Raw genomic sequence first — 19,375 nt, forward strand, 5'->3', positions numbered from 1 at the left:
GAGACAGAGCGTGAACAGGGGAGGGGCAGAGAGAGAGGGAGACACAGAATCTGAAGCAGGCTCCAGGCTCTGAGCTGTCAGCACAGAGCCCGACGCGGGGCTCGAACTCACAGACCGCGAGATCATGACCTGAGCCGAAGTTGGACGCTCAACCGACGGAGCCACCCAGGTGCCCCGCTGACTTATTTCTCTTAACATAATACACTGTAGTTCCATCCACGTTGTTGCAAATGGCAAGATTTGCTTCTTTTTCATCACTGAGTAGTATTCCATTGCACTTCCCAAACTTTAAAAACTCATTATTCACCTGTGTTCATGACCTATTATCCAGGTGTGGCTGCGTTTCTACCTAGAGTGATCAAGAGGTCTGACAAAAGCAGTTTCCACGCAAGGGCTGCCACAGTGGACAGACAGCTCAGAGGGCATGCACAGCTGAACCCACATGGCTAAAAATGTCCAGGATGCCTCTCATTATAAATAGAGGGATGAGAAATTTCATGGGTGTAGTAAATCATAGTTTATAAAACTCTTTCAAATGAGCTACTTCAAAGGTCACCTTTGTGAAGGCTTTCTTTTCTTTTCTTTAGGTTACTCCAATAATTTATGTATATCATTTTCATGGAATTTCTTCTATTTTGCTATATTTGCAGGTACCTTCTCTTCCACTGGGCTATAATAACAGTGTACAGATCATCTTCTATTCATTTTTGTACTCCAAATCTAGTTTGGTGCTTGGGGCAGTAGGTACCTTATGACTTTTTAAAAAATTTTGACTTAAAAAAAATTTAAATGTTTATTTATTTAGAGAGAAAGAGAGAATGAGAGTGTGAGCAGGGGAGGGGAGGAGAGAGAGGGAGAGAGAGAATCCTAAGCAGACTCTATGCTGTCAGCACAGAGCCCCACTTGGGGCTCAATCTCACAAACCGCAAGATCATGACCTGAGCTGAAATCAAGAGTTGACACTTAACTGACTGAACCACCCAGGTACCCCTGTTTTGTTTTTTGAACAAAGAACATAAACTTTAAAATAGATAGGGGCATTTTTCAAAGACCTACTTGTCCACTGAAACATTAATGAGACTTAACATTTCTGAGTTCTATTGTATATGATGATTGTTAGTTGGGTAATCAAAATATAACTGTGTCATATTCCAGGACAGTTGTTTCATATGTTTAATTGCATGATTTCCTTAATTTTTTCTCATTTCTAAGTTTTTGAACTGTGTTTTTCTGTTTGTTCTTTAAAAGTTTTCACTGTATTTTTTCTATTTTTTTTCTTTTGTTTCTTCCCAAATATACAGAAATATGTGATGGATATCTTCTAGTTTTATTGAAAATTTTAGTTAAAATTAAATTCATATGTAAAGTATATAAACATTAAAATAAATACTGCAGGGTACCTGGGTGGCTCAGTCCATTAAACATCTGACTTTGGTCATGATATCATGAGATTAGGCCCTGCATGGGGTGAGCTGAAGCCCCGCTTTGGGCTCTGCACTCTCTCTCTCCACCTCTCCCTCTGCTCCTTGTGGGATTCTCCCTCCTTCCCTCTCTGCCCCTCACTCATCATGCTCTCTCTCTCTCTCTCAAAAGAAAAAAAAAAGATTCCTAACTATTAAAAAAAAGAAATACCACAAATGGTATGAAAATAGCATCGCATTGGTTTATTGAGAAAGATATTTTTATAAGATTCTCATGATTGTCAGCTGTATTTAGCAAGGTCAGTAAGGGCTCTGACAATTGTAGAAGGTCAGAAAAAATGTTTTAACACTGTGTTTAAGTTCAAAGTGTTGTCAAAAGTTGAATAAATTTATGATGGCATTAAGAACTGTTGTCGGCTATTTAGTTAAATGCACAGTGAAAGATCAGTTTCAGGGAAAATCAGAGCTATGCCCTGCATTGAACAGGGTAACTGGACTGGTGAAACCATTAAGCAATATTTTGGGTAGAACTGGCATATTAGAGACTGAGGTGTCTTAATGCTCCAGTTGAGAATAAACCTTGAGATTTTTAAGCGGAGGAGCAGCAGAAGGATGTGCCTCAGACACAGAAAGACTTCGGGTTTTATCGCCTGGCTGGACCCACAATAGGGAGGTTGTTGGTACCACTGGGTGAGTCCTGAGTCAGCCTAATGGCCACATCTCTGGCAACTGAAAGCAAGGACTGAAACTGTGAATGCAGAGTACCCTCTTTTCCCCATCTTCTATGGAGAATCTTCTGGACAGGTATGGTGCCTGCTCTTCACAGGGAGACATGCCGCCATTGGCTGTTGGTATGTGTTGTGAGCTAATTTAGGTTCCCTGAGCATACGTGAAAATCTCAGTGGCTAAGCCCCTCATTACTGTGTCTGAGACTTTTTATTTTGTGATGTGGATACAGTAAGCAGGAAGAATAAAACATTGCTCTGATAAGATTTCTACTCAGAAGCTTTTTCAAAGGAGGCTATGAATTATAATGCAAAAGGCCATTGCACTCACTGCATGGTGACCTGGTTCTGAAAGCAAAGCCTTTCTTTGATAGCTAGAGAACAACTCATTCTGAAGATCAAAATACTGGTTATCATAATAAGAAACCCGAATGTATGCCTGTGTATGTATTATTTCCCCAAACATTCAGTAATATATTATTCTATGTCACCTCAAAGTTGAAAACATAAAATGAAACGGGGGGAATTGTGATATCATCACTGCCCATTCTGGGCAACGAAGTAGAATTTTTTAAGACCTCCAAACTTTGCCTTCACTGCTGCTCTGTCATCTCTTTTGAGGTAATTCTTCAGGTTTCCTTTTTCTCTCTCTAGTGCCTGGAGTTTCTGGCAGTATAACAAGATAAACAATTGACTATAGCAGGGGTTGGCAAACTGAGGCCTGTGGGTCCCATCTAGCCCCTGGCCTGTTTTTGTAACACCTGCGAGCTAAGAATGGTTTTCATACTTTGAAAGGGCTGTAAAAAAGCAAAAAACAAAGAAGAATATTTGATAGAGACCATAGGTGGCTGGCAATGCCTAAAATACCCACTATCTGGCTTTTAACAGAAAAATTTGTCAGTCTCTCCACTGCAGGATAAAATTCAAATGCCTTAACTTGGTGTCTGTGCTTTATTTCACAGCCTCCTTTCATCTCTTCTTACTACTTCCCCCACACATCTTAACCTCTGTAGCTGCATCAGATGATCTGTCAGTTTCTGCAAGGCTGCATTCTACCTCTCCCCCCCCCCCCCCCCCAGTGCCTCTGTGTCTTTGCGCGTGCTGTTCCCTCTTTCTGGAATGTTCTCTACTCCACCCTTTTATCTACTTTATCTTCACTTCTCTGAAAATGGCCATATACATACTACCTGTATCTAATGAATATTAAATAAATCTTATTAAATGAATAATATCTGCCAAAGAGAAAATTATAGATACTGGATGGAAAGCCAGTGAAAAATTTGTAGTTCCCATTGTTATTAGTCATGCTGCTGTTGTTGACAGTTCTCTTCTCACCCTGCCTCAGTTATTTACTATCAGCATAAATAATGCAATGTTTATTTTTGATCTTTCTTTCCTCATTTGTGTTTTATTGATAAAAATTTTTTAAGGCACACAAAAAAATCAAAGCCTAGAATTTTGAAGATTAGTGGTCCAGTGCTTTAAGCAATGGCAAGGAAGGAAGACAGAGAGAAAAAGCAACTTGTAACAGCAAGTGATTTTTGCAAGGAAGATATATGCATCAGATAGTGTGTTTGTTATGGAAAATAATTAAGATCATTAGCCATAATCAGCCATTTTAAAGCCTTGGGTCTTATTAGGGCTACATTGAGGAAGCTGTCATGATCACTCTCGTTTTATGTACAATGATAAAGGGAATTTAATGCATTTAGATACAAACATGAACAATAAAACATTTGTTTTAAAATCTAAAGGAAGACAGTGAAAATGGATTTCTTTGGCAGCCTCCCAGCCCTGGGAATTAGAGGTTGTAATGAAACTAAGATAATTGGTATATGTGTTAGGTTATAATAAAGATGTGGTAATTTAGCACTAATCCTGAAAACATGATATCATATTCTACTGCGAAATCTTGACAAGAAGGGAAAAAGGGAGTAGGGGGAGTCAGCAAACCTCATACAAAAAGGCGAACAATAAAAAAATTCTTAAATGAAGCTCTAGAAATAATAAAATAAAAAAAGGTAACTTATTTTTTCCCATCTTTAATTCTTATGTTTGGAACATTCTTGTAGTTTTAAACTGCTCAAAAGCAGTTCTTGTTCATTGCCTGCTTCCCCATGACCTTTGGGGAGTCTGTGATTAAAACTCCACCTCCATAGTTTCCCATTTTAGAGCCACTAGCAGAGCTATTGTTTAGTCAACCTGGTGCCTTCATCTCTTACTGACTTGACCTGGATTTCTTTTGTGATACTTTTCTCCTCGAAAAACCCGTTTCAACCTTTGGCATCAAACTCACTCCTTCTGTGATCAAGTAAAATAGTGACAAAGTGTCAGATTCTATTCACTTTAATTTCCTTGGGAGTCCATTTATCTACCTCATTTATTTGTTTCATCGTCATCCAAGTGGGAAGTAACCGCTATTGTCCTTTTTATTAAGATTCATGTTTTGTTATCATTTAAAGAACATCAAAATGGGCGTGTCACCACCCTTTTGAGATGTCAACAAGTTATTATGTGACTGACACTAAGCTAACGCTGCATATTTTATTTTATTTACTTGATCTGGGAAACTTTTGGTTTCCTTTAGAGAATGAGGGGAAAAAAGCCTTAAAAAGTTTTGTAAAACTCATTTTACTCAATACTTGGGCTCATACATTTACCAAACTGATATTATCTAATTCAAAAGGAAAACATGTCCACTTTTCTCCTTTCAGTCCAATGGACCATTATTGGGTACTAGTCTTATTTATTTTTGCTCTAAGTAATTTCATGTGTTTTGAAACTTTGGACTTTGCAGTTACTGTGATTCTAGAGTTCGTGGTGGAACTTGGAGAAGAAAATTTCAAACATTATCAATCAAATCTGTCTATCAACCTATGTACTTTTGACAACTATTATTGTTCACAGTATCAGTTAGACTTGGTGAACCAGGAGATGCTGCTCTTTCTTTTACACTTAACTTTTCAGGGGTGTGTAGATCACAGTCAGCAAGCTTGTCGGCACACAGGCTGTGGCCATGCTATGGTGTAGACCATTAATCCTTCCCTCCCTAGTCGCTCTCTTTCAGCTGACGTAGAGCAGTTGCCATGGCCCAAGGTCAGCCCGCTTACAGATCAACCTTTGAGTCACATTGACAGGAAGAGATGAGTTTGGAACATCAGATTATCTCCTTGTAATTTTCATTATAAAACATGGGTAATCCTTTCAATTAAAAATGGAGGACAATGGAATATTACTCAGCCCTAAAAAGGGGTGAAATCTTGCCATTTGCAATACCCTGGATGGACCCAGAGAGTATTATTCTGAGTGAAATAAGTCAGATATAGAAAGACAAATACCATATGATTTCACTTATGTGTGAAATCTAAAAAACAAAACAAGCAAATAAGCAAAAAGCAGAAACAACCTATAAATACAGAGAACAAACTGATGGTTGGTTATCAGAGGGAAGGGGGGTAGAGGGTTGGGCAAAATGGGTGAAGGGGAGTGGGAGATACAGGATTCCAGTTGGGGAATGAATATGTCACAGGGATAGAAGGTATAGCATAGGGAGTAAAGTCAATGGTATTATAATAATATTGTATAACAGCTACAGTGCTGTGGTGAGCACAGCATATAGAGTTGTGAAAATAACTATGTTGTCCACCTGAAACTAATGTAATATTTTGTGTCAACTATACTTCACTTTAAGAAATGGAAGATGAAATGAAAAGGATGCAAAGAGAGAAACTGTGTGGTAGGGTTGGGGCCATGGGATTTAGGAAAAACTGAAATATAGTATAATGCATTTTCCTAGAGATGGAATATGAGACCATATGACCTTTGGACATGATTGAAAGGTCAGTTTCCTGAGTTGCCTCCATGTATGACTGCAGTTCAATTTTGATTTCAGTTTATTTAGCTTTATAATCCTTTGTTCCCACTCATTCTCCTCCTCCTTACCCCAAGGTAACTTGAGTTCCTTACGGTCAAAAGAATTGACCAGAAAGAAATGAAATTATTGTCATAGATCTTCCTCCCTGAGCAGGATATCAATACTCCATCTTACACTACTGCTCTGTGCATGCAGTCAGTGTGTACTGTGAACAAGGATCTGACAGGCGGCCATTATCCATTCAGAGAATGTCATGCTCTTACCTCTTTCCCTTGGACAGCTGGGAATTGTAGAACTGTCAAAATTTAAACATGGCCCAACTCTCCTTAAATGTGCTTATGTAGGAAACATACAATATTTTTGCACTTAATAGGTCATCTAATTATTTCTGGAATTGAGTTGAACTGCATGTGTAATTCATACTCAGTTTATCTTGTGTGAGGAAAATACTACCAGCTGAGTTTGCTTTTGGGGTACTTCAGGGGCCAAGGCCCTACTCTATCTCCAGCCTGACCTTAACCTTTACTCTTGTACCTTGCTTGAAATGTATAAGCTCATATAGCTCAACACTTGGAATTGTTTGTAGAAAGGTGTTTTCTTCTAAGCTACCCTCTAGAGCATTGACTTGCTAGCTCCTTCTTCCTGTCTCCTGACATTCCCTGGCCCTTCCTCAGGGTTGGTGCTATAATAATATGATATAATAAAAATATATACATTTGATCTTTGTCTCTATTCCTGGCATGCAGCTCCTAAAACCCTTGCAATTTTCTAAGAGATATGAGTATCTTTTTGTGCTAATGAGATGACTGGTGGCTTCAATTTCCTAGATGGCTTCAGGATGGGGGCTGGTCACCAAAATGACCAAGACATGTTTAAGTTTTTTTTTAATGTTTATTTATTTTTGAGAGAGAGAGAGAGAGAGAGAGAGAGAGAGAGAGAGAGAATGAGAGACAGAGAGACAGACAGAGTATGAGTGAGGGAGGGTCAGAGAAAGAGGGAGACACAGAATCTGAAACAGGTTCCAGGCTCTGAGCTGTCAGTACAGAGCCTGACACGGGGCTTGAATGCACAGACTGCGAGATCATGACCTGAGGTGAAGTCGGACTCTTAACCGACTGAGCCACCCAGGTACCTGGACAAAGGTATGTTTAGAAGGTTGGACCTTTCAGCCCAACCCGCTGACCTCTGGGAGAGGTTGGAGATTGAGCTAATTAGCACTGGTCAATGAATTAATCAGTCATGCCTAAGTAATGGAACCTCCATTTATTTATTTATTTATTTATTTATTTATTTATTTATTTATTTAATTTTTACTATTTTTTAAAGTTTATTTATTTATTTTGAGAGAGAGAGAGAGAGAGAGAGAGAGGTTGAGTGAGCATGAGCAGGGGAGTAGCAGAGAGAGAGAGAGAGAGAGAGAGAGAGTCCCTGCTGTCAGGGCAGAGCCTGACATGGGCTCAAACTCACAAGCTGTGAGATCTTGTCCTAATTGGAAATCAAGACTTGGACACTTAACCAACTGAGCCGCCCAGGAGCCCCGGTAATGGAACCTCCTTAAAAACCCTAAACAACAGGGTTCAGAGAGATTCCGGGTTGATAAACACATTCGCATACCAGGAAGGTGGCCCATCCTAACTTCATGGGGAGAGAAGTTTCTGTGCTCTGGACCTTTCTGGACCTTGTGCTTCTTCATCTGGCTATTTATTTTTATCCTTTATAATATCTTTAACGATAAACTGGTAAATGTAAGTAAATGTTTCTCTGAATTTTGTGTCATTCTAGCAATTTATCATAAATGAGGGGGTGATTATGGGAACCCCCAACTTTATAGACAAGTTGGGCTGAAGTGTGGGTATTCTGGGGACCCATTACTTGCAGCCAGCATTTGAAGTGAGGGCAGTCTTGTGGGGCTGAGCCCTTAAACCTGTAGAGTTGGACACTTCCTTCAGGTAGTTAATGTTAGAATTGATTAACTTATAGAACAACTACTTGGTGTTCAGAGAATTAGAACGTTGGTTAATGTGGGGACCCCACCCCCTGAAGTGATGTCAGAAATATTGTGAATAGAGAAACATTTTCTCTTTAATAGTAAATATTTATAATATACCAGTGATTCTTGGCAGATGGCAGATAGTATTGAACATGAAGAGTAAATCAGGTAGCAATTATATAATAAGCAATTTTATCAAATATAGGAGACTCATTCAACCTTGTGAGTTTTCTTTTATTTTCTTTCTTTCTTTTTTTAAAATTTTTATTTAGGGATAACCCACTTTCTAGGTGCATTTATTTCATGGAGAGAGACAACTTATAAATATGTATAGGGATATATGTAATGCCCATAAGTAGACATTATACTTTATCTCAACTTATCCTTATAAGAATACTATAGGTAAGTATTCTTACCTGTATTTAATGGATGAAGAAGTTGAGGCTTAGGCTCATTAATGGATATTGTCCAAGGTTAGCTAAGAGACAGATCTGAACCCATATCTGATTTATTTCAAAACCTGTGATCTTCCCAATTTGTCATAAAGATAATTGGAATGCAAATGAATTATCCTAGTATTAGTTTGAAGTGCCTTTAAAACTTCTAGTTTTTTTATTTTTTTTAAATTGATAAAAAATTTAAAAACTCATCTTCAGCAACAACATTTCATTTCTTTAAAAAAAAAAGATCCTCTGAACTTGGAGGCATTGGCCATGAGTAACAATAGGTTTGTGAGGGCATAACTCATTGTTCCTTATCTTGTGGTAGAAAGGATTATTTTCTATTGCTTTGGCTCAAAGTAATTGCATATCTATCTATTTATCTGAGCAATTAATCAGAGACCTAAGTAATCAAAGCAGCAGCCAGAATTCCCATGTTGGACTTCCATGTTCCATTCAACCATTCTCAGCACTTTAAATGATTTCTTACCCAAGCACTGTAAGACCACATGAATCATATGACCAAGTACTAGCTATACCAGGGGATGATTTACCCATCCCGAAGAATGCATTTCGGATGACTTTGCAGGAAATATAAAGAAAAATGATTACAGTAAAGATATTTTTAAACTGAAAAGCATCCAATAGTTTATATTCCTAGAATGACACTGCTGGGCTTTACGTTTGTAGTCTAAACATTATGTTTTACAGAAGCAACGGGTATGCTATTCAGTTAATTTGATAAGAATGGAAGCTTTGGCGAAACATTTTTGTTTAAAAATTGTACATTTTTACACAGCTCAGAATCTACGTAGTGGCATTTTCCTTAGTTGTCCATGAATGGGTAGGTAAAAAGTACAGACCTATGGCTTCCACTAACCAAGATTCAAAAAACAGAATGGCCTCTAACTAAAATGTTGAATGGCAGGTTTATTTTGAATGAGAAACTGCTTTTTTTAAGATTCAAAATTAATTACAGCATTAACCAGTAATGAAAATTTCAATTATTATCGAGCTGCCTAAAGCATCTGTCAGGACCGAATTGACTGAGGTTCAAGGAACTTGAATTTTGGAAGCTGGGTGCAAGACTTGAAAGGCTTCAGGAAGGCTTCCTCTTTTAGGTGTATGGTGTTAGGTCTGCCCAATGTTTTGTCAATTAAAAGTAAGTGAGAGGGTTTCACATAAAAATCAGGAATTTTGCTTCCTCTTGAAAAAAAAAATCAAAAGATGTGGCAACTCAGGGCCTTTTGGTTGAGATCGTGCTTTCCAGTTTTCCGCATTCTCTTCTACATAAAGTCTGTGATGATTCTCCTCCACAGCTGGCTTACCTCATTTAAATTACCTGTCTCATCCTAGAGGCATTGGAGTGTCAACCCATATTCTGAGGCCTACTTCTTGGTAGTTCCCAGAATGCATGGCCATACGTGATGTTTGTCTTTTGAGATACTTTCTCACTGTTCCAGAGATGATGATTATTTCATTTGTAGTTTGGCCCTATTATTAAGATCTCAGAGACTTTTTAAAACCATATGGACCTTAAAAGGAAAAAGTCATTGACATGAAGAAAATGTAAAGTAGAAGATAGTGACATTAAAATTGTGAAATTTGGTAGCATTATTTGTTGTGAGATATTTATGTGTTAAGAAAGGTTTGGATGGGGTGCCTGGGTGGCTCAGTCAATTAAGTGTCTGGCTCTTGATTTGAGCTCAGGTCATGATTTCATGGTTCGTGGGTTTGAGCCCTGTGTTGGGCTCTGTGCTGGTGGTGTGGAGCCTGCTTGGGATTCTCTCTCTTCTCTCTCTCTGCCCCTCTCCTGCTCATGTTCTCTCTCTCTCTCTCTCTCTCTCTCTCTCAAAATAAATAAATCAAGCACTTAAAAAATGAAAGCAGTAAGCTTTAATAAAAGTAGATTCTAAGGTCTACATGAAGCTTTTTATCCAGAGACATTGGGCTATATTGTCTCTGGTCCAGAAACTGACCCATTTTGGGTTTTCAAGCTCATTGGCGAGCTGAACTACTATCAGTGAGCTAGTCTCACCTCTCCATTCTTTTCGTCCTCATGGGTGTTCACCCTCCCGAAGTTTCCTGGCATCCAAGGCCAGCTAGATAAGAGCAGTCTCAGATTTGTACAGAGCTATCTTTGTATCAGAATATATACATATATAATACATAATAAAATATATAAAACTTTATAAATATGTAGAAGTATGTATATATGTGTCTGAGCATTTATATAAACAGCTGTGTTGTATAGACTTGAGCTTTGTAAAATATGGAATCATAAGACATGACTGCCGTTGGAAATATTGGTAGAATATAAATTTGCACCTGATGCAAATTGCAAATTATTTACCATATAAATGAACTTGCTCTGGTTTGTTTCTTTTTCCTTTTCCAGCTTTTCCCTGCCTTCTTTGCTCTAAAAGTATAGAACTTGGTGTAAGTTCTGGTGTTTGAAAAGTAATATACTCTGAGCTGCTCACCACTACAGTGATTGTAAGGAGATTGTATTATTAAAAGTGCTTCTAACAATTTCTACCCCTATGAAGAACATATAGTTTTTTTAAATCTTTGGTAATAATGTCTATTTCATGAGTTTACTGTAAAAATTAGATGACATATTTATAAAGTACTTAGTATTCAATAAATAATTATCATGATTTACTTAATAGTCCATCACTTGCTTAGTAAGCAGGTAGTGAAATACAAACCCAAGCCGTGCCATTTCTGTCACGTGGGCAAATTAATTTTCTTTTTGGTACTCAGCCTCCTTACCTATTTAAAGAGGAGATAATAATAGTATCTATCTCACAGGGTTGTCAGCTCTCTGGAGCTTCTTTTATAAAGATTAAATGCCATTCATGAGGGCTCTGCCTTCAATATCTAGTCATGTCCTGATGGCCCCAGGTCCTCAGACCATCACATTGGGTTTTAGGATTTCAACATGTGAATTTGGGGGGGGCATGTTCAGACCATAGCATGTACCCTAAATATTGTATGGAATATACTTATCTTATAAAAATATTGTTTATCTGAAATCTAAATTGAACTAGGCATCATGCATTTTTATTTGCTAAATCTGGCCACCGTGCACTATTCTATAACCAGTTCTAACATGCTAAAGTGTAGTAGGATGTACCTTTATTTCAGAATCTCATTACTATGAATTCTGTTTTTCTTTAGCCTTATTCACTGGCAAGGGGAACGCCTGGTAAGATAGGAAGACACAGCTATAGCATAGAATTTCCTGTTGCATTCCCAGCCTTAGAGCAGCAAATTTCTTTGTATAACTTTTTTTCTTTCTTGGATTCTCCTTATACGTTCCAAACCATTTTTTTTTCTCCCAAGGAAAGGAAGGAAGGAAGAAAGGGAGAGAGAGAAGGAGCAAAGAAAGGAAGGAGGGAAGAAGCCCAAACTATGAGCAGTTCTCCCTTTTTTTAAATAAGTTTATTTATTTATTTATTTTGAGAGAGAGAGAGAGAGACAGCGCGCGCGCGCGCGCGCGTGTACGAGTGGGGGAGGGGCAGAGAGAGAAGGAGAGAGGAGAATCCCAAGCAGGCCCCCAGGTGTATATCTAATCTAATCTAAATCTAAATCTAAATCTAAATCTAAATCTAAATCTAAATCTAAATCTAAATCTAAATCTAATCTAATCTAAATCTAAATCTAAATCTATTTTTTACTTCAAGGAGCAGGTTTTTATTATTTTGGTTTGCCCTTTGCTTTAGGATCTCGAAAATTATGGGTGTTCCTGTCTCTCGGCCAGACTCTGGTTCTATTAATTGCAAAGGGAAGTAAATATCAGGACAGTAACAGACAGAAAATGGCCAGTTTTCATGTAACCTTTTATTCCCTATTTTTAATGCAGTTCTCAAAGCTTTCATTTCCCTGCTAGAAAGTGAACGATGTCAGGTGTCTGAGGATCTTGTGTCAAGCTTGTGTTAAATGCTAATGTTTGCAGTGGAAAATCAGAGGGCAACAGAAAAATTTACCGCTGGACTATTGTGGAAAAATTTTGGATCATCCTTCTCCAGCAAGTGATAACTTTTCCAGAAGGTCCATAGGGTTGAGGGTGTGGCTTAGGAAGAAATTTTATTGAGTCTCTGTAAGTTTTAATCATAATGGCTCTTTTGCTCATCTCAAACAAGAATAAAATGCAATACCTTAAAAAAAAAGTATTAAGTAGGTTGGGACAACTGATATGTTATAGGGTGAAGTATGCCTAAACCAGGGTGTGAGATTTACATATGTCGTTCATTCTCCCTGAAGGAAACATGTAGGAATCTTACATGGAAGAATGCAGTGGTCTTAGGCAATCCATCTTGGGAATAGAAGTTTATTAATATTTTCTTTTCTCTTAATCAGGCAAGAAAAGTTATTATGTGGCATGGCCATATAAGGTTCAGCTCCATTGGGGGGAACTCCCTCTTCCCCCAAATTCCCCATTGTATTTTATTGTTCCTGTTTTATTATTGAGAAGCTTAGGCTTAGGTCAAGTTAACTTGCTTAGGATCATATGCCTAATTAATGATAGGACTTCTCCAATTTGTTTAATTCCAAGGCCACATGCTTTTCCTGTGTATCATCTCCCAGGACAAATTGCTCAGCCCTCTCAGCTTCAGTGATGCTATTACCAGCTCTGGTGGGCTATGGTGAGGATTAGAGATAACTGATGTAAGGTTTTCAGTGCAGTGACTGGCCTATGGTTATGTTCCCTAAGTGAGAGTTTTTACTATTGTTAAGCAGGAAACAGGTAACAGTTAAGTGGTCACAACATAGCATCAAGAAAATCTAGTAGGAGGCACTAAACAGAGGTCCAGGTAGATAGGCAGTAGGTTTCATGGAATTCTGAAGAGTAGTTGGCTCAGGGAAGGCTTAGACTGAGAATAAACAAGGGAATGGTCTTTTGCAGAAAATGAAGGCAGGAATTTAGAAGGGAGTAAACTAAATTCACTCAATCTGTAATGCATTTGACCTTGAATGAATTTTCTTGGAAACAATGGAGCACAGCACTATAGTTCCATCGGTATTGTTCAAGTGTTTGATTGCTAAACAACTGAAATGATTAAATTTAAAAGAACATATTTGCTAATACAAGAATCCAGTCAATTATTTTTTTTTGTCACAAGCATGAGCACAACAGAAGTCACTGTTGGTTTTTCTTTTTTCTTTTCTTTCTTTTGTTTTTTTTATCATGGTCTAGACTTGGATTGAAATAATTAAAAAAAATTTTAACGTTTATTTTTGAGAGAGAGAGAGAGAGAGAGCACACAAGCATGAGCAGAGGAGGGGCAGAGAGAGAGGGAGACAGAATCTAAATCTGACCTGTCGGCACAGAGCCTGACATGAGGCTTGAACCCACAAACCATGAGATCATAACCTGAGCCGAAGTCAGATGCTTCACCAACTGAGCCACCCAGGCACCCCGGGATTGAAATAATTTTTAATTTGTTATTTCACATGCAATCAGGACTAGAATTTTCTTTAGCTTTTTTATGCAGTGTAATATAAGTTTGACATTAAAGAAAAATGATGATATGTGACAGCAGCAAGAGTACTTTTGTATGTGGCTATATAACCTGCCAAAGAATTTGCATCAGGCCTTTCTGAAGTGGTGTCATTCCCATTCACAATAAAGGCCCTCAAGCCCCTCACTGTCCTGCAATAAAGGCTGTCACCCAGTCAGCACCAATTTCATCCGTGTATGAGTCGGCAGTGATACTGCTGATGCGTGTCAAGCTCTTGTTAAATTCACTGTGGGTCAACTACCTAAAATGTTTCTTTTAAATGATTCAATCATAAAGCACAGGCCCTGAAATACCCACAGAAGTGTGGCAACTGGCATCTTTATGATAGATGCATTAGGAGCCTGGTGAATGGGGGTAGGAGCTGAATTTAACACAAGTACCTATAAAAATGGAGCAGTAGATATTTCTATAAATTTATTTTGTGTATTTATATGTTATTCCAAAGACATTTGGTTTGACAAGTTACTGACTCTCTCCTTATAAAAAATTGGATGGGTTTAGAGTCTTATTGAAAGGATTCAAATTGTTATTCGTTCATTCGTTTGTTCATTCGTTCATTCATTCATTCACCAGACTTTCCTTGAACCAAGTGCTGTACTAAGCACTGACGATACAAAGACAACTCAGACTTGTCTTCTATCTTCATGGGTCTCACAAATTACTAGAAAAAGAAATTTTATTGGATTAAACAATGAGCATTATTCTGTCTTTGAAATTTCCCTTTTTCTTGATCCTATAAAACAACGTCCCTGGCTTGCTCAAAAGGCATAATAGATCAAATGTGGAGTGCTTTGGAATGCATGGAAGGACAGGAAAGCAAGGGTAATACTTGTTCTCTTCCATTCTGTTTCTAGTCTGTATCACACAGTTCGTTGCTACTCTGAGTTTTCCTGTGTTTCTCAGTAGGAGCCCAACATGGAGACTCTATCTGTGTAAGGATGAGGGTTGTTGGCTTTGGAATCCGCAGCCCCCACCCCCACCCCCGCCAGGAAATTGATGCTTCTCATTGCCTTCTTCATCTTCCTGACACTCGGCATGTGTTTTTACTCCAATGCCCTTTTAGTTGTTATGTAAGTGTATTTTATTTTCTGTATTCCAGAATTAGTATCTATTTATCAGAGAAAATTCCAAAGAAAATAGAGAAAAGAAAAACAGAAACTAAAATTTTACCTGCTACCTCAACACCCAGATAGAATCACTACTGATATTTTGTGGACTGTTCTTTCAGGTACTCTTAGGGCACTTGTTTACTTTTCCTTTAAACAAAATTGGGATTTTGGTAGGAAAAATTTCTGAAGTGGAAATGCATGCTCAAAAAACCTGAACACTTTTAAACGTATCACTAAATTTCTCTTAGGAACCAGTATAGCAGTGTGTACTCCCATCAGTGCTGTGCACATGTGCTTGTATTTCTGAATTTGCTAAAATGAGATACTATTTTTATTTATTTATTTTTTAAGTTTATTTATTTTTGAGAGAGAGGGAGAGAGAGAGCATGCATGGATAGGGCAGAGAGACGGAGACAGAGAGAGAGGGAGAGAGAGAGAGATTCCCAAGCAGAGCCTGACTCGGGGCTTGATCTCATGAACGGTGAGATCATGACTTGAACTGCAATCAAGAGTGGGGCACTTAACTGACAATTAGCCTCTCAGGTGTGCCGAGATATTATTATCACTTTTTTAAATAATAATTTAAAAATTGAGAGGTGAGCTCTTTCAGTTTTTACAGATTCTTGGTAAAATCCTTGGGCTTCTAATTGCCCCTTGGTCCTCTTTTAGCTCAAGGTATTCTTTATCTGTGTGGTTTTCTCCCTGCTTGCAACCCCTTTTCTTATCCACACTTGTTCTGGCTCCTTGAGATCTGTTTGTTGTGGCTGTTGTTGGTAGTAGTTGGTTGGTTTTGTCTTATGCATGCATCGGATTTTTCTGTCACTTGCTCCTTTTTCTACTCAGAAAGAGGCTTGACCATAAGAAGGCCACCGTAACTAGGATAGATTTCTACTCTTTCCTATTAAAAGGCCAGTATTTAAAGCTCACTAACGTACGCACAACTTTCTAGGAAAGTAAAATCCTTTCTGTGCAGTCATTCAGTTGATTGTCAGTTGGCTCTCTGAATAGGAAAAGTTAAATACAATTATTTTGATCAGGAAAACAGGAATCATTTTAAGTTTCTTGCAGGATGGGATTTAATTCAGAGATTTGCAAGCCTGTACAACTCTTATTGGGATTAGAGAAGGGAAGGTCAGTGGCCATATGGAATTTGTAGAAACCATGTTTTCTATGTAAAGTGTTTGTGTTTGATGATACACTTGGTTGGACTAAGGTCATTTCCATAGTGAGTTTTCATCTCTCTGTCTGTTTGCATTTTAGGTAAGGTTTAGTTCTTTTTGTGACTCACCATTTTCTCTTAGCATTGTAAGCATTGTAAGCATTTCTGTAAAAACAAAACAAAACAAACCAAACCAGCCACTTCACTTCTCTGGGCACACTGAGCTTGGCCTATCTTCTGCTATTGCTATTTTCTGACAGGCAATGGCAATATTATGTTTCTTGAAGTCCTCTCTGTGTACTTTTATGCCACTCCTCCAGTCCTCCTTGCTTGCTGTCACCCTGACTCAAGTTGCTGAGCCACAGCTTTTTGCTATCTGGCTTGAGTCCATCTTCTTCTAATATACACCCTCTGATGGTGAGTTGCAGTGAGCAAAGCTTCAGTGCGCGAACTGGCTGTGCTCCAGGCCTCAGCTGCTGATAAATCTGCCTTGGCATTTGATGTTAAGTATAGCTCTCAGATGATGACTACATTTTTTTTGAAGCTGAATGCAACATTTTGATAGGTTGTTATTATAAACGAGCACCGAAGACTAGAAACAGGAATGGGAAGGAATTTTCCATGCATAGAAGCCCGTTAGCAGTGGTTGTCCTTTTCTGTACTCATTAATGAAGAGTCTAAAGATTTTTAACAGAATATGATCCCCAAATCAAAAAAGCAGGCTAGGGCATAGTCACCCTCAGGGTGACTTCAATTTCAGGGCCTTTGCAAGCAGTATTACCAGTAATCTCAGACAGCCTTTGACCTAGGACGCCCTTGAAAATATGGATAGTAGTCTAGTAAGTATCCCTTCAAGAGAAAGTTGTGCCTGATATAGACATATAGGAAACAAAGATGCCAATTGACCTCAGCAGTTATCACTACCCCTCAGTTTTATTAACTTCAGGTCAGTGTTTCCCAAAGTGCTCTTCAAACCTGCAGCCTTGAGAGGTACTCCAAAAAAGGTTTTCATGGTCAAAGCAATTTGAGAAATGATGTGATTTTTTACTCCTATCTTGAGAGTCACAAATGATGTTTTAAAACTCAGGACAAATCCTATTGTAACAAAACCTACTTAATTTTATTTAACCCAGGATTTCCCCCACCAACCCACCCTAGTTTTTATTTTGATTACTAACATTTTTTCTTCTGCAGCGCTTTGATAAAAGCATGTTGAAAACTGGGTTTTTCCCCCCTCCCATTATCTCCTATGGTCACGTAATTTATTCTAGATTACTATATCTGAGGCTCTTCAATTTGCTGAGCCCTTGGTCCTTATGCAAGTCTGGTACCTGAACTCCTCAAAATGAATTTTCCTCTTGGTGATTTCAAGATTTTCTCCTTGTCTTTGACTTTTAGCATTTTTACTGTAATGTATTTGTTTGTAGGTCTCTTTGTGTTCTGCTGCTTAGAGTGCATTTAGCTTCCCGGATGTACTATATTATGTTACTGTTTTTCAATACATTTGGGAAGTGTTGAGCCATTATTTCTTTGAATATTTTTTCTTCTCCCCTCTCTCTCTCCCCTGTTCTTCTGGCCCTTCTGTCTATGAGTATGTTGGTGTGTTTAATGGTGCCCACATGTATTTGAGGCTCCATTTTTCTTTATTCTTTTTTCTCTCTGTTGTTTGTCTTGCATACTCTCTTAACAATCCATTTCACGTTCACTCATTACTTCCTTTGTCAATTCAAATGTATTATTGAGCCCCTGTAGGTAATTTATTTTATTTTATTTTATTTTATTTTATTTTATTTTATTTTATTTTATTTTATTTTATTATTTTAATTTCCCCGTAGGTAATTTTAAATTTCAGTTATTACACTTTTTGATTCCAGAATTTCCATTTGGCTCTTTTTCCCAATTTCTATCTCTTTATAGGTATTCTCCATTTAATGCAACATTGCCATCATACTTTCCTTTATTTCTTTAGTCATTCTTTCCTTTAGTTCTTTGAATATATTTATAATGGTACTTTGAAATCTTTTAAATTTTATATCTGACATCTGGTCACTTACAGGCAGGTTCTGTTGCCTGCTTTTTTCCTGGTCTAATACTTTCCATCACTCATAATTTTTTGTTGGAACCTGGATATTTTGATATAGCCAATCTGGGTATAGCTCCCTCTAACAACCCCCCCCCCCCCAATTCCTGTTATTTGCTTATTTTTTTAGTGACTGCCTGGATTATTTTAATGAGGTATATTTTCCTCCTCCCTCCTCTCTCCCCATAGTGTTAAATCTTGGACATAACAGCGGCAGGGGTGGGGTGGGGTGGGGTGGACAGCTTTGGGTAGGTCAACAGTCACTCTGGGATGACAGTGGTCCTGGTAGGGCTCTTGTTCACTCACTAACCACACTCAGCTGTTAAGCTTCACTAATTGCTGACTGATTGGTCCATGATTTTCAGCAATGCCCTGGGGCATAAATTCCTACACAAACTGATGCAATTAAATTGGGGCTCCTTCATAGTTCCAGAAGTCAGTGTTTCCTGATGTTTCCTGACCCTGGTTCTTTCTCACACAAATTAGCCAGTTTACAAACCAGGTTGTATCTTCATTAGATCCACGCTTCTCCTCCCACTGCTTTTCAACCTCCACTCTTCTTGAGAGTTCTCTTTTGAAACTTGTCCATATTCTGTCTCAAGTTTGTTCCTTTGGGAGGGAATTAGGAGCTGTTCCTTATAGCCTGCTTCTCCCCACGAGCAAAATCTCTGAGCTAGGGTCTAGAGCTTGTGTTGTGGCAATGGTAAGCTTCTCTCTGTGACGTTGGTGCTCTAGGAGCTAGGCTTAGTGAAGGGGGTTCAGCATTCCTAGGTCCCTCGGGCTTGCTTTTGCTAGTGTGGAACCGTCACCTCCTGAGTTGAGAAAGAGCTATTGAGGTGCCACTTTTTTTCAGTGTACTGTGCCTGAGGCAGAGCCTCATTCCGTGAGTAGGCTTTGGACAGAAAAGGGAGGCCTCCCCTTTTACTAGTACTCACCTGGGGGTGAACCTCAGCAACAGAGAGCTAGAGGCAGGAGGAGAAACACAGAAGTTCTGCTCCTTCTGGGAGGAAAGCCCTTTGCCTGGGGTCCAGGGCAAGTGGGAGCCCTGT

Source organism: Acinonyx jubatus, chromosome C1 (assembly GCF_027475565.1).
Source record: "Acinonyx jubatus isolate Ajub_Pintada_27869175 chromosome C1, VMU_Ajub_asm_v1.0, whole genome shotgun sequence".
Lineage (NCBI taxonomy): Eukaryota > Metazoa > Chordata > Mammalia > Carnivora > Felidae > Acinonyx > Acinonyx jubatus.